Here is a 13238-nt window from a genome sequence, read left to right on the forward strand (position 1 = left end):
ACTTCTCACACTAGAACACCTTTCTCTCTCTCTAAAATATAGTTTTATCTTTCTAGAATGACCCCTAATAGTGTTTTATTAAAGGGGTCGGGTTATAAAAATCCAAAAATGAACCTCTGAATCTTTAGTTAAAATTCGAAATTAAGGGCTAGGGTATGGAACCTTACCTCTTCTTGTGATTGGCTTCCTTGATTCTTGAAGATTGGTGCAAGATTGGATGATTAGAATGTTAGGTTTCCTCCTCGCTCTAAAATGTTCTTACCTCTCTCTAAATCATCAGATAACTGCCCCAAAATAACCCCTAAAGCCTATTTATCAAAATGGGATCGGGTTATGAAAATAGGAAAATTGACCCTCCGAACTCAGGTTTGTGGTCGGACAATGGACCGCACAATTGACCGCAAAATTGATGCCTAGAACTGGGCTGCACTGGTCAGGTCTGCGACCATTTTGCGGTTCGCAGACCACTTTTGCGGCTCGCACAATTATTCTGCGGTCGCACAATTGGCCGCAGAATCACATTCTGCTAGCTTTTGGTAATTTGGTCATAACTTCTTGAATGAGTGTCCAAATGACGAACGGTTTGAAGCGTTAAAAAATAGACTCGAAGATCTTTCATTGGATAGGTTTTGAATCACATATCACCTTTTATATATGTATATATTCTCGTCCAAAGTTTTGTCTTATGCGTACTCATTTGGAATTTTAGTCTATCATGTAAGTTTCCAACTCGACTAAGACTTAGGCCTCTCCTTAGACCCCACATCACTTATAATATTCCTCGTGCACTTATTATCATATCCAATTGATATCTATCATATTAATAGTTATCGTCTGCACACAAAACAATATAAGTAGCACACATCAACTTTCTTAATAGCGCTTACGAACTTTGAATTTTTTTCCGGGGTGCTACATACAACCAAAAAAGCTTGCACCGTGGCTCGTTTTCTATTATTTTCAAACACATGAGCGTACCTTGGCACCACGAAACCTTAAATTCTCGAGCAAAATTTTCCGGGGCCTTACAACTAGGATCTTCAAACGGCGAAATATCTCCTTTGAACAACTTAGCATTAGTGGCCATAGGAGTGCTAAAAGGCTTGCAATGGAGTATTCCAGCTTTAGTGAGAATATTATGAATATACTGATGCTGAGATAGCCAAATGCCACGACTTGATCTTGTCACTTGGATTCCAAGGTGTCACGACCCAAAATCCAACTACTCGTGATGGCACCTAACCCAGACCGCTGGGTAAGCCCAATAGCACCAATCCTATTCAATTGAGATTTAATTGAGAAAATAAATGATGAAATAACCGAGCTTTTATACAAAATCCCAAGTACTGGTAGTACAAATCATGAGCTTCTAGGATTTAGAGTTTACAAAGTTGGTATGAAATAAATACACCACATGTTTGAAATATACATGAACAAATTAATAATTCTAAAGCTACCAAGAATAAGAGGCAGCTATGACGGGAATGCAGGTACGTCTTCAATGCCAGCTCCCGCCATTCACAGCAACATCAACATCCAAAAACGGCACGCAAGGTACATAAGTGTAGTATGAGTACAACCGACCTCATGTACTCAATAAGTAACAGACCTAACCTTAGGTTGAAAGCAGTGATGAGCTTGGACAACGGCCAAAGTCCGACACCAATAGCCAACAATAACTCATAAAAATATAATAAAAGTAGTACAAGAAACAACTCAAAGATATGATGCTCAGCTCGTCCACAATTACGGGAAAATAGGCATGTTTTTCAATTATAATAGTACAACCCAAATCTTTCACCGAAATCCCCAAAATATAAGTATAGTAGAAAACTGTGATTTTTTTCCAAAGACTTTTAACAACAGATAAAATATTTCAATCTCATATAGCATGAGGAAAGTACATCTCTATGCCTACATGTTAATGTGCATGTGAAGTCATGAATGTCACAATACCGTGTAGCATGAGGAAATGCATTTTTATGCATGTATGTCAAATAGACATGTCAATATAATGCATCATAGTGATGAACTCATGTACTCAGACTCTCAGAGTACTCAATCTCACCGTCTCGCACTCCCACTCATCATGCTCAATCCCTCAGTGTTCTCGGTCACTCAGCATTGCACGGTACCTGCTGCGGCACGGAGCTCGATCCCATCATGAATCAATAAAACATGCGCTCACTGCTGGTATGTCAGACTCCAGAGGGGCGGATCCTGCCCAAGCGCTAAATAAACATGTTGCAGCGTGCATCCCGATCTATCATGAATCAATAATACCTATTTCGGTGTGCAACCCGTTACCAAGCTCTCGGGCTCACAAATCTCATGCCAATCAGCCCAAACAATGATAACATGATGTGACAACAAATGATAATAGAGACTGAGATATGATATGCAAATGAATGAATATGACTAAGCCTGTGATTGCAATTTAAGCAAGTGACTCAATAGCAGAAATGACGTCAGTGGGTCACAATAGGATAAGTACATGGCCTAAACATGATTTCTAATATGGATCCCAGCTCAATTACTCTAACACGTAGGAATTTCATGGATAAAAGAAGATTAGGGAACTACATAGTACCACATAAGTAATGGAGTCACAATTCACACGGTGCACGCCCACACGCCCGTCACCTAACATGTGCGCCACCTCAACCCAAACACATAACACGTATATTCAGGGGTTCATACCCTTAGCACCAAGTTTAGAAGTGTTACTTACCTCGAACAAGCCAAATCCAGTACCGAGCAAGCCAAACAATACTATAGAAATGCCATCCTGCGCGTATCGACCTCTGAACGGCTCAAAACTAGCCAAAAGGAACTCAAGAACATCAAAAAATGCCAAAGGAAACAAACTCAATCAATAAAGGTCAAATTTTTAATCAAAAGCCCAAAGTCAATCAAAAATTCAAACTCGAGCCCGCACCTCGAAACCCGACAAAACTCACTGTCGCGCCCCCTTTTTCCTCCTCGCGGAGAACGTCCGGTTTTGACATTTCATGGGGGAACAACTCTTTTCCTTTTGGGAATTGTGTATTTGAAGAGTCGCCACCTAACGGATTACGGTGCGTTAGGACACCTTGAGCAATTAACTCATGGACTAGTTTGCATCACTAGAGATTTAGGGTAAGGGCTCGAAATAACCTCGAGGGGAAGGTTTTAGGCACCCCTCGTGGTCCACAATGGTGGGTCCCGACCGAACTTATATGAATCAGTCATTTGAACAAGTATACAATTTCACCACGTATTTGCAAATAAGGGGAGGGGGGATATTTTCATAAACACAGGTACGATTCAGGCAAGAGATAAATTTGCATATGTATATATAAAGAGAAGAAAGTTTATTAAAACACATCAAGTGGGAAAAGGGGGGTCCTAGATTGGTTAGCCTACAGGATCATACCCACACAATGCCCGGTAATCACTCTTCAATGAGAGGCTACATGTGACATTAGCGCGTAGTCATCATATCCTTACTACCCAATTCCCTCCCCTTGGTCATAGCCTAAAGCGGTCTAACAACCTTGAAAGATATCCTATGCGTGCTCTACCCATCCCTTTCTTGTGGCCCTAGAGGTGTTTAGGACCTCTAATTTAGGTAGTTCTAGACCATCCTGAGGTGTTTAAAGGAGAAAAGTCTAAGCGTCAACCAAAACAATTAGGACTGCATTTAAAGGGGGGAGGGGAACAATTAAAGGCTCACATTTTACCTCCACAAGCACAACAAATAAGTGCACGTCTCAAACGACTGTTTCAGGTATTTAAGAGAGAAACCTTGGAACATGATATCTAGGTGAGCAGAGAGTATACATTATTGAATTAGGACCAACGTGTCAAAGACCTATTCATCTTGCCTACTGATTTTAGACCTGTTGAATATGAGCAATCACAGATAACAAAACATGGTTTTACAGTTGCAGAATTTTAATCGCCCTACAGGCTTGCCTAGGCGTATAATAATAATGTCCTATGAGCATGGTATCTATTATTGATCAGGAATTCAGTAAAACCGTAAACGATTTTAAACAGACAACTTGAGATCCTATAAGGATGCTTTCTAGCAATATTAATTAACACGAAAAGAGTAGGTTATTTACTTAAACTGATTCAAAACTTACCAGCATGAGCGTAGAGTTGAACTTAGGTCTAACTATATGCATGATTTCTATTTGAACATAAGGTGATGCAGACAGGATTTATTTGATCAAGGCAAAATCCCTATAGGCATGGTTTTTATTAAAACTGATTTTAGTCCTATAGACATGTTTATTAAGGAGACGGGTTTGAATACATGCTGTAATGGAAACTGAACTTCAATTACTTTACACCCTATAGGCATGATATCTAATCATAGAGCTGATTTAGATCCTATAGGCATGGCTTCTAATTGTGTGAAAGTAAAGGATGCGGAATTCATTTAAACCAAAGCAGATCATATAGGCATATTATCTAACAAACACACTTTGAATCGAAATAGACCCTATAGGCATGTTATCTACCCGATTTTACCCACAATATGCAACTACCCACCCCTTTTTCACTAATCACCCCAATGTTCATTTACAATAACTATTTCAGACCAAGAACTGAATATAAATTACATAAATAAAATAGAAGGCAAGCTATAGGGAGCCTGAAGCAGGCCCAAAATGGTCATGGTGTACCAAGCCTTTACTGATCTCAAATGCCCAAAGTTCCATGGCCCAATTCATGTCTAGGTGTGTCAGAGTTCCCTAAGGATCTCAAGGATACCGAAAAGTTCTCACACCCAGACTTTCCTCAAACAAAGACTGATTATGTGCAGTGTGGAAGTGCCAGCCCAGATATGCCAGAGTTCAAAGAGATCTCAAGGGTCTCAAGGCAGTACACATATCAGAGGGGCAAAACCTAGTAATCTAAGAGTAATGTGAGAGTGCATAATGATTTGAACGAGTTTGGTAAGCAGTAGCAAGAGGGCCTTAGGAATGAAAAAGGATTCTCTGAAACCAGTACACAAGTAAGGTGGAAAACAGTTTGAGAAAACATGAAGAACATTTTTTCAGAGAGCAAGTCACATAACACACAATTTCAGAACAGACTTCACACAAGGAGAAAGGGGTAGGGTACACTCAGAATGCACATTGGTGATGTTAAACAAATACACAGATTTTTTATGGAATTGACAAGTTAGTTACAAAGTCATGTTGAGAACACACAGGTCCAAGACACAAATAGGATCTCATTAGTGAAGTAGAGCGAGTTAGACTTAGATGAACAAACTAGACAAACACTTCATGAAGCAATCAAGGTTTTAGAAACATTAATCATATACAGAACAAGCAGAATTTAGTCATGCTGGGTGAGACAGTAAACACACAATGCAGCTCGGACATACTAGTGAGCAAATTATCTAAAGCAAGATTGGCATGCTAAACAGTATAATAGCTATAGCTTTTAACAGAATAAACTTAAACCTGCTGAGTGATACAGTAATCTAGGCATGCTGATTGCTCATTGAATAGAATAGCAAATAGAATTGGAGATCACACCTAATGAACCGCAGTTATCAAAGAATAAACACATAGTTTTGGAATGGGAATTGAATCAGGACATACTAGTTAAGGAGAGAATACAGAGTATAGAGCAGAGATGGTGCAAGTAGCCAGCCTTGGCTTACAGCCGGCTGGATTAGTGAGTATTACAAATAACAAAAGCGAGGAGAGCTTTTGAGAGTGTGAGATTGTAGATGAGCTAGCATTCGTGTCCAGAAGTGAGGAGTAAATGAGGGTATATATAGCAGTTAAGAGCAAGGAAAATAATGTAAAGGGAATTAACCCTTCTTCAATTAAGGAAACCACAGAATCAATTATACATCAATTAGTATAATTTTCCCTCAATTAAGGATAATTAACCAACGGTAAAGGCAGAACATATTTAAGGAAAAAAAATCAATCGAGCAATTAGGGGTAAAATAGACAGAGGTTTAATTAAGGAAATGATCAGTAAAGAATCAGTGAATATCACGGTTAAATTAAATAAGTTAAGAAAGCTAGTCAAGATTGTAAATAAAGGGAATAGTCAGGAATTAGCACATAGGTCTTTTAACAAATTGATAAATCAAGAATCCGAATTAATCACTGATTTAAGGAGAAAAGTGGAGGTTTACCATGAATAGGCAAAGAATGAACATGGACATATAGAACCAGTAGAAAAGTTGAACCAAGAACATCAATAAAGGCACATTAGGAGAAGAATCACAGAAACCAAAGCATAGGGCAAAGTTAGTACACAGGTAATCTAGACAAACTCAGAATCCAAACAATAATGTCGAAAAAATTAGGGCTTTCAGCATAAACGAGTTAGGGTTAAAGCAAACCTTAGAAATCGGTTAAAAGCGCACAAGAAACAGGAGATTAAACACTCAAAAATTATCGAACGTTTTGGAGAAAGAAAATTTCGAGAAAACCTAGTCATAGAAGTCAAAAACCTGAAGTATGGTAATGTTTTAAATCAGTCAGTGGTAGAGGAATAAGAGAAGCTTGAATAAAAATTACAGAAACTTGAAGAACATTTCAAACATGTAGAGATTCAAACAAAGAACCCAAAACATAGTGCTAAATCGGTTGACAGTAAAGAAACAAGAACTTTTCAAAGAAAAGTTGCTGACAAACTCGGAATCCTTCCAGATCTACAAAGATCGGGACGGATTCATGGCCAAAGATTAGGGTTTTGAGGAGAAAGGGGAGGAGTAAAGAGAACCTGATTTTGAACCAGAGATTTGAACCATGGAACTTCAATAGAGATTAATCGCAAACCATGGACGAACCCTTGAAAAGCTTTGAACTTCGAGGTTCTTCCACAAAAACCACATAATCGAACAACCAAGGGGATAAGAGACAAGTAGAGGCTTCGTACAGCCATATGACGCCATAGATTAGACAGGGATTTAGAGGTTTGGGGTCGATTTTGGGTGACGACGATTAGGGTTAGGGGTTGTTTCAGAGAGAACTCGAGAGGAAGGGATTCAAAGGCAACTGTTGGTGAAAAATGATTAGGGTTTAGGGGTCGTTTGATATTAAAAAGGAAAGGGTGGATTGTGGCTGTTGATCTCTGTGATCAACGGCCGAGATTGAAAGGGTTTGGGGCCGGATCGGGTATTAGGGTTTGGGCTAGGTAGGTTTAGGTTAAAATTGGGTCGGGTATTGGGTTAGATTAGGACCAAAAATTGAAATATAAATAGGGCCAGATTTTAAATAGCCACTTTTAATAACTAAATAATTTATAAAAAATAATAAATGAGTTCCAAAAATATCTTTGTGTACTGAAATGATTTAAAATAGTTATTTAACATTTTTTTAAAAATATAAAAGACCATTTTATACATAAATAATGTAATTATACATTAGTATGAGCTATTATTGCAAAGATATGCTATTTAGCCTAAAAAAATGTAAATGCAATTATAAAAACTGCACTAGAAATATTTAAACACTATGTGGGCATGAATAATGAATTTAGATGGCTAAATCACCACAAAAGTAATATGAAGGATAATTATTGGATATTTATATAATAAAAAGAGAAGAAATAAATTGATTGGAGCTTTTAAAACTGTAGAAAAATTATAAAAAATGCTTATGCATGCTTATAACTGCGTATGTGCTATTTTGAAAGTATATATATGTATTAAAAATATGTGAGGAAAAATTGGGTATCAACACTCACGAAATCCGACAATCCATTAAATTACTAGTCCAACCATAGTAGTTTCACTCAAATCCGACTCTAAATCGATGCTCAAAACTTGAAAATTCACTTTATGAAATTTTAGACAAAACCACTCAATTTCTCTTTAAAATTCATAATCCAAATGCCAATATCGAAGATAGATTCATGAAATATAATCAAAACCGAGTAGAGAACACTTACCCCAATCCATGTGGTGAAAATCGCCTAAAAATTGTCTAAATGCGAGCTCCCCAACTCAAAATACGTTAAAATGAGAATACCCCTCGATTTATAACTTCTGCCCAGCCATTTTCGCTTTTCCGAACAAAAGAGCAGCTTCTGCGATAATGTATCCAATTTTGCGAAAACAGCTGAAAACTCGACCCAAGCACACGCGGACAATATATCCGCTTCTCCAACATCGCAGGCGCGAACTATAAACCGCTTCTGCGCAAGACCTCGCTTCTGCGCTCCAGCCAACCACTCATGCGCTCAAAACTCTGCTTCTACAATCCTTCCTCGCACAGCCTTTTCCCACTTCTGTGACGAACAGCCCGCATCTGTGAAGTCACTTCTGCAACCAAGATTATGCAGATGCGGCTGCACCAGCACCAGAAATTCCTTTAGCAATACAACAAGATATAAATGATCCGAACCGCGTCCGTAACTCATCCGAGCCCCTCGGAAATTAATAATACCTATTGTGGTGTGCATCTCGATCCCATCATGAGTCAATAGCACCTGCTACAGTGTACATCCCGATCCCATCAATAACAACTCACAAACAGGCCCTTGGCCTCACTCAGTCATCAATCTCTCCAATCTCTCAGGCTCGCAAATATCGTGCCAATCAGCCCAAAAAACGATAACATGTTGTGACAACAAATGATAACAGAGACTGAGATATGATATGCAAATGAATGAATATGACTGAGCATGTGATTATAATTTAAGAAATGACTCAATAGCAGAAATGACCTCAGTGGGTCACAACAGGATAAGTACATGGCCTAAACATGATTTCTAATATGGATCCCAGCTCAATTACTCTAACACGTAGGAATTTCATGGATAAAACAAGATTAGGGAACTGCACAGTACCATAGAATTAACCGAGTCATAATTCACATGGTGCACGCCCATAGCCAGTCGCCTAGCATATGCGTCACCTCAACACCAAACATATAACACGTATATTTAGGGAGCACCAAGTTAGAAGTGTTACTTACCTCGAACAAGCCAAATTCAGTACCGAGCAAGCCAACCAATACTCTAGAAATGCCATCCCGCGCATACCGACTTACGAACGACTCGAAACTAGCCAAAAGCAACTTAATAACATCAAATAATGCCAAAGGAAACAAACTCAATCAATAAATGTTGAATCTTTAATCAAAAGCTCAAAGTCAACCAAAAAGTCAAACCAGGGCCCACATCTCGAAACCCAACAAAATTCATAAAATTCGAGTCATTCAATTACGAGTCCAACCATAATATTTTCACTCAAATCCGACTCCGAATCGATGCTCAAAACTCTGAAAATTCACTTTATGAAATTTTATAAAAACTCTCAATTTCTCTTTAAAATTCATAATCCAAATGACAAAATCGAAGATAGATTCATGAAATATAATCAAAACCGAGTAGATAACACTTACCCCAATCCATGTGGTGAAAATCGCCTCAAAAATCGTCCAAATCCGAGCTCTCTAACTCAAAATATGTTAAAATGAGCAAAACCCTCGATTTATAACTTCGGCCAGCCATCTTCACTTTTGCGAATAAAAGAGACGCTTTTGCGACAATACATTCGCTTCTGCAGAAACAACTAAAAACTCGACCCTCGCACCTGCGAACAACATATTTGCGACCTCGCAGGTGCGAGCCATAAACCGCTCTTGCCCAAGACCTCACTTCTGCACTTCTGCGATCCTTTCTCACCCAGCCCAGATGCTGCTGCACCTAGGGGTGGGCATAAAATTCAAAAAACTGAATTCCGAACAAAACCGAATTAATTCAGTATTTTGATTTCGGTTTTTTCGGTATTTTGGTATTAAATTTTCGGTTATTCGGTATAACGGTACGGTTCTCGGTATTAAGAATTCGATATTTTGGTACCGAAATACCAAATTATTTATGTATTTCTTATCCAGCTATCCTAGTCCTACCTACACTGCCCTAACCCAGCCCAAGTTTCTATTTCTAGCCCAAATAGACTAAGCCCAAGTCTTAGTCTCTCTTACTCTGCCCTTACTCTCTTAGTCACTTTCTAAGTTAGAATTAGGTTTCTCTTCTCAAACAAGTGAAGAACAGAGTACAGACCGGCTGCGGTAACTGCGAGTGCTGCGATTGAAGAACAGATCGTCACTTGGACTTCAAGACCTCGGCGCCGAGGTGCTTGGATGGACAACTTCTCTAGTCATCTGTGTGAATTCTTTAATGTACTTTAATTATGCTGCTTTCTGTGTTTATGTACTTTAATTAGCCTCGTTAGTTGGCTAGTTGCTTAGTTCGTTAATTTTGTTGGCTAGTTTCTGTACTTCATTGTTGCTGTCTTGGCTCTATATGCCTGGAACTTGTGGCTTTTCTTTTACAGTCCTTAGCTTAATAAAACACGGAGGAGGACAGTGGCTTTGATTGGAACATTGTTTGATTTTAGAATATAACATTGTTTGATTCTGGTTTTGATTGAAGGAAGTGTGTTACTAGGCAGTTGGCACTTTATTTTAAGGCCAACAGTGGCTTTTCCTACTTACCCTTTGGTGACATGGTCTGAGGTTTAAGGTCCTTCGCCCTAACTATTCCGTTAATGTATCAAACCAAAACCATACTGAACCCGTACCGAACCAAAGTAAGAAATACCGAACCGTACCGAACTACTTTGGTACGGTATTTGGTATACACAATTGATAAACCAAATACCGAATTGAAATTTTTAAATACCGAACCGAAGTACCGAATGCCCACCCCTAGCTGCACCAGCACCAAAAATTCCTTTAGCAATGCAAGAAGAGATAAATGATTCGAACCACGTCCGTAACTCACCCGAGCCCTCGGAACCCCGTCAAAATATAACAACAAGTCCCATAACATAACATGGACCTACTCGAGGCCTCAAATCACGTATAACGACATCGAAACAACGAATCGCACCTCAATTCAAACTTAATAAACTTTTGAACTTTCAACTTTCAGATCTCGTGCCGAAACATATCAAATCAACCCGGAATGAACCTAAATTTTGCACACAAGTCGCAAATGACATACGAAGCTATTCCGATTCCTGGAATCACAATCCGAATCCGATATCATCAAAGTCAACTCTCGGTCAAACTTATGAATATTCCAAACCTTCAAATTTTCAACTTTCGCGAATTAGTGCCGAAACCTTCTAGAAATATCCAAATGCAAATCTGGGCATACGCTCGAGTCCAAAATCACCATCTGGACCTAAAACAACCATCAAACTCCAATTTGAGGACAAGTACTAAAAAGTCAAACTTGGTCAACTGTTTCAACTTAAAGCTTTATAGTTGAGAATCATTATTCCAAATCAATTCCGAATAATGTGAAAATCAAAACCGACGATTCAAACAAGTCATAATACATCATACAATGCTGCTCAAGACTTCAAATAAATGATTGGAATACAAATGCTCAAAACGACAGATTAGGTCGTTACACAAGGAAGTAATTAAGGGGACCAAGATCTCTTATGGAAAAGGTTATGCCAAGGTGATTAATAATGGACTCCATAAATGATATGTTATTACATATTATAATAATATCATCCACATACACTAACAAGTATGCCACAGTATAGTTAGAGTTATAAATGAAACAGGGAAACATCCATTTTCGATGTGGAGAAGCCAATCGTGAGGAGAAAGTGATGTAGTTTGGTGTACCAGGCCCTTGGGGCTTGAACAAAACTTGGAGGTTGTGCCATATACACCTCCTCTTGAAGCTCGCCATGTAGGAACGCATTTTGAACATCTATTTGGCGTAATGGCCAACTATTAGTCACATCTAGAGACAATATAATCCTTATGGTAGTTGGTTTTACTACTAGACTAAAGGTCTCATTGTACTATTCCCCTCAACTTGATGATATCCCTTGGCAACTAAACGATCCTTATAGCATTCAATATCCCTAACATAATTTCTTTTAATGCGTAAAACCCATTTACACCCTAAAACATTCATGTAGGAATTAATAGGGACCAACGACCAAGTTTGTTTTTTGAACAAGTCTATCATTTCACTAGACATTGCATCTCGCCATTCCTTGAATTTGTTAGCCTCTATGAACAAGTTGGTTATGTGGAAGAAAGAGAGAGAGCTAGAAGCCAGATTAATAGAAGGTGGCATTTTACGCAAATGCATATGGTGAGTACGCTGGGGTGCCTTTGTGTTCTTTGTTTTACGTGTTTTGGGTTAGTTTTGTGTCTTACTGGATTAGAAGGGATCGTGTTTAGTTGGTTGACTAGTCATGTGGTATTTAGTTAAGTCAACAACCAAAGGGGCTGATTTAAGCGAATATGGGTCATTAGTTACAAGGGATGAGGGATTATGAGAAGTGGGAATTTGATTAAGAGATGGCAACGTGGCTTGTGAAAAGTCCATATGTGATTCTTGCTGGTAAGATTTGGTGTCTTTGGATTTTATATTCATTAAGGGATTCTATAAAGACTCCACATTGGAGTCAATACTCTAATTATTCAAAGAGGTGCCTAGGTTGGGTAGTGATTTTCTTCCAATGTGAGAGATAGGTAGGACAACTGGATAAGAAACCCAAAGAGATGAAGTGAACGAGCTTTAAGGGTGGTGGACCAAGTATAGACTCATTGGAGAAAGGAAATTGCTTCTCATCAAACCACACATGTCTAACTATGTATAGACGTCCAGAAAGTTTATCAAAGCACCTATAACCACGATGACTAGGACTATAGCCTAAGAAAACATAAGGTCGACTTCTAAAGTCCATTTTGTGACGATTGTAAGGGCGAAGATAAGGGAAACAGATACAACCAAATATTCTAAGAAAATGATAATAAGGCTGTACTTTGAACACTAGCTCAAATGGGGATTTTCCACGATTAGTAGGAGTAGGAAGTCTAGTAATAAGATAGACCGCAATGTCGAACGCGTAATGCCAAAACTTGGAGGGAGTAGAACTATGAGCCACGAGACTAGGTCTAGTTTCAATAATATGACGATGTTTGCGTTCAACTTTTCCTTATTATTCATGTGTGTGAGGACAAGAAACTCTATGAACAATGCCTAGTTGTGCACAAATAGGTAATAGAGAATGGAATTCACCACCCCAATTTATTTGAATTGATTTAATTCTAGTATTAAACTAACGTTCAATACTCTAAACTGATTAAAAATAGGTAGCACATATGATTTGCGAAACACAAAGTAACACTATGTATTACCAGAAATCATCAACTAACACCAATAGAAAACGATGTCCCTGAGAAGATAAAAAAGGGGAAGGACCCCAAACATCGGCA

The sequence above is a fragment of the Nicotiana attenuata genome, chromosome 10 (genome assembly GCF_001879085.1).
Source record: "Nicotiana attenuata strain UT chromosome 10, NIATTr2, whole genome shotgun sequence".
NCBI classification, from domain to species: Eukaryota; Viridiplantae; Streptophyta; class Magnoliopsida; order Solanales; family Solanaceae; genus Nicotiana; species Nicotiana attenuata.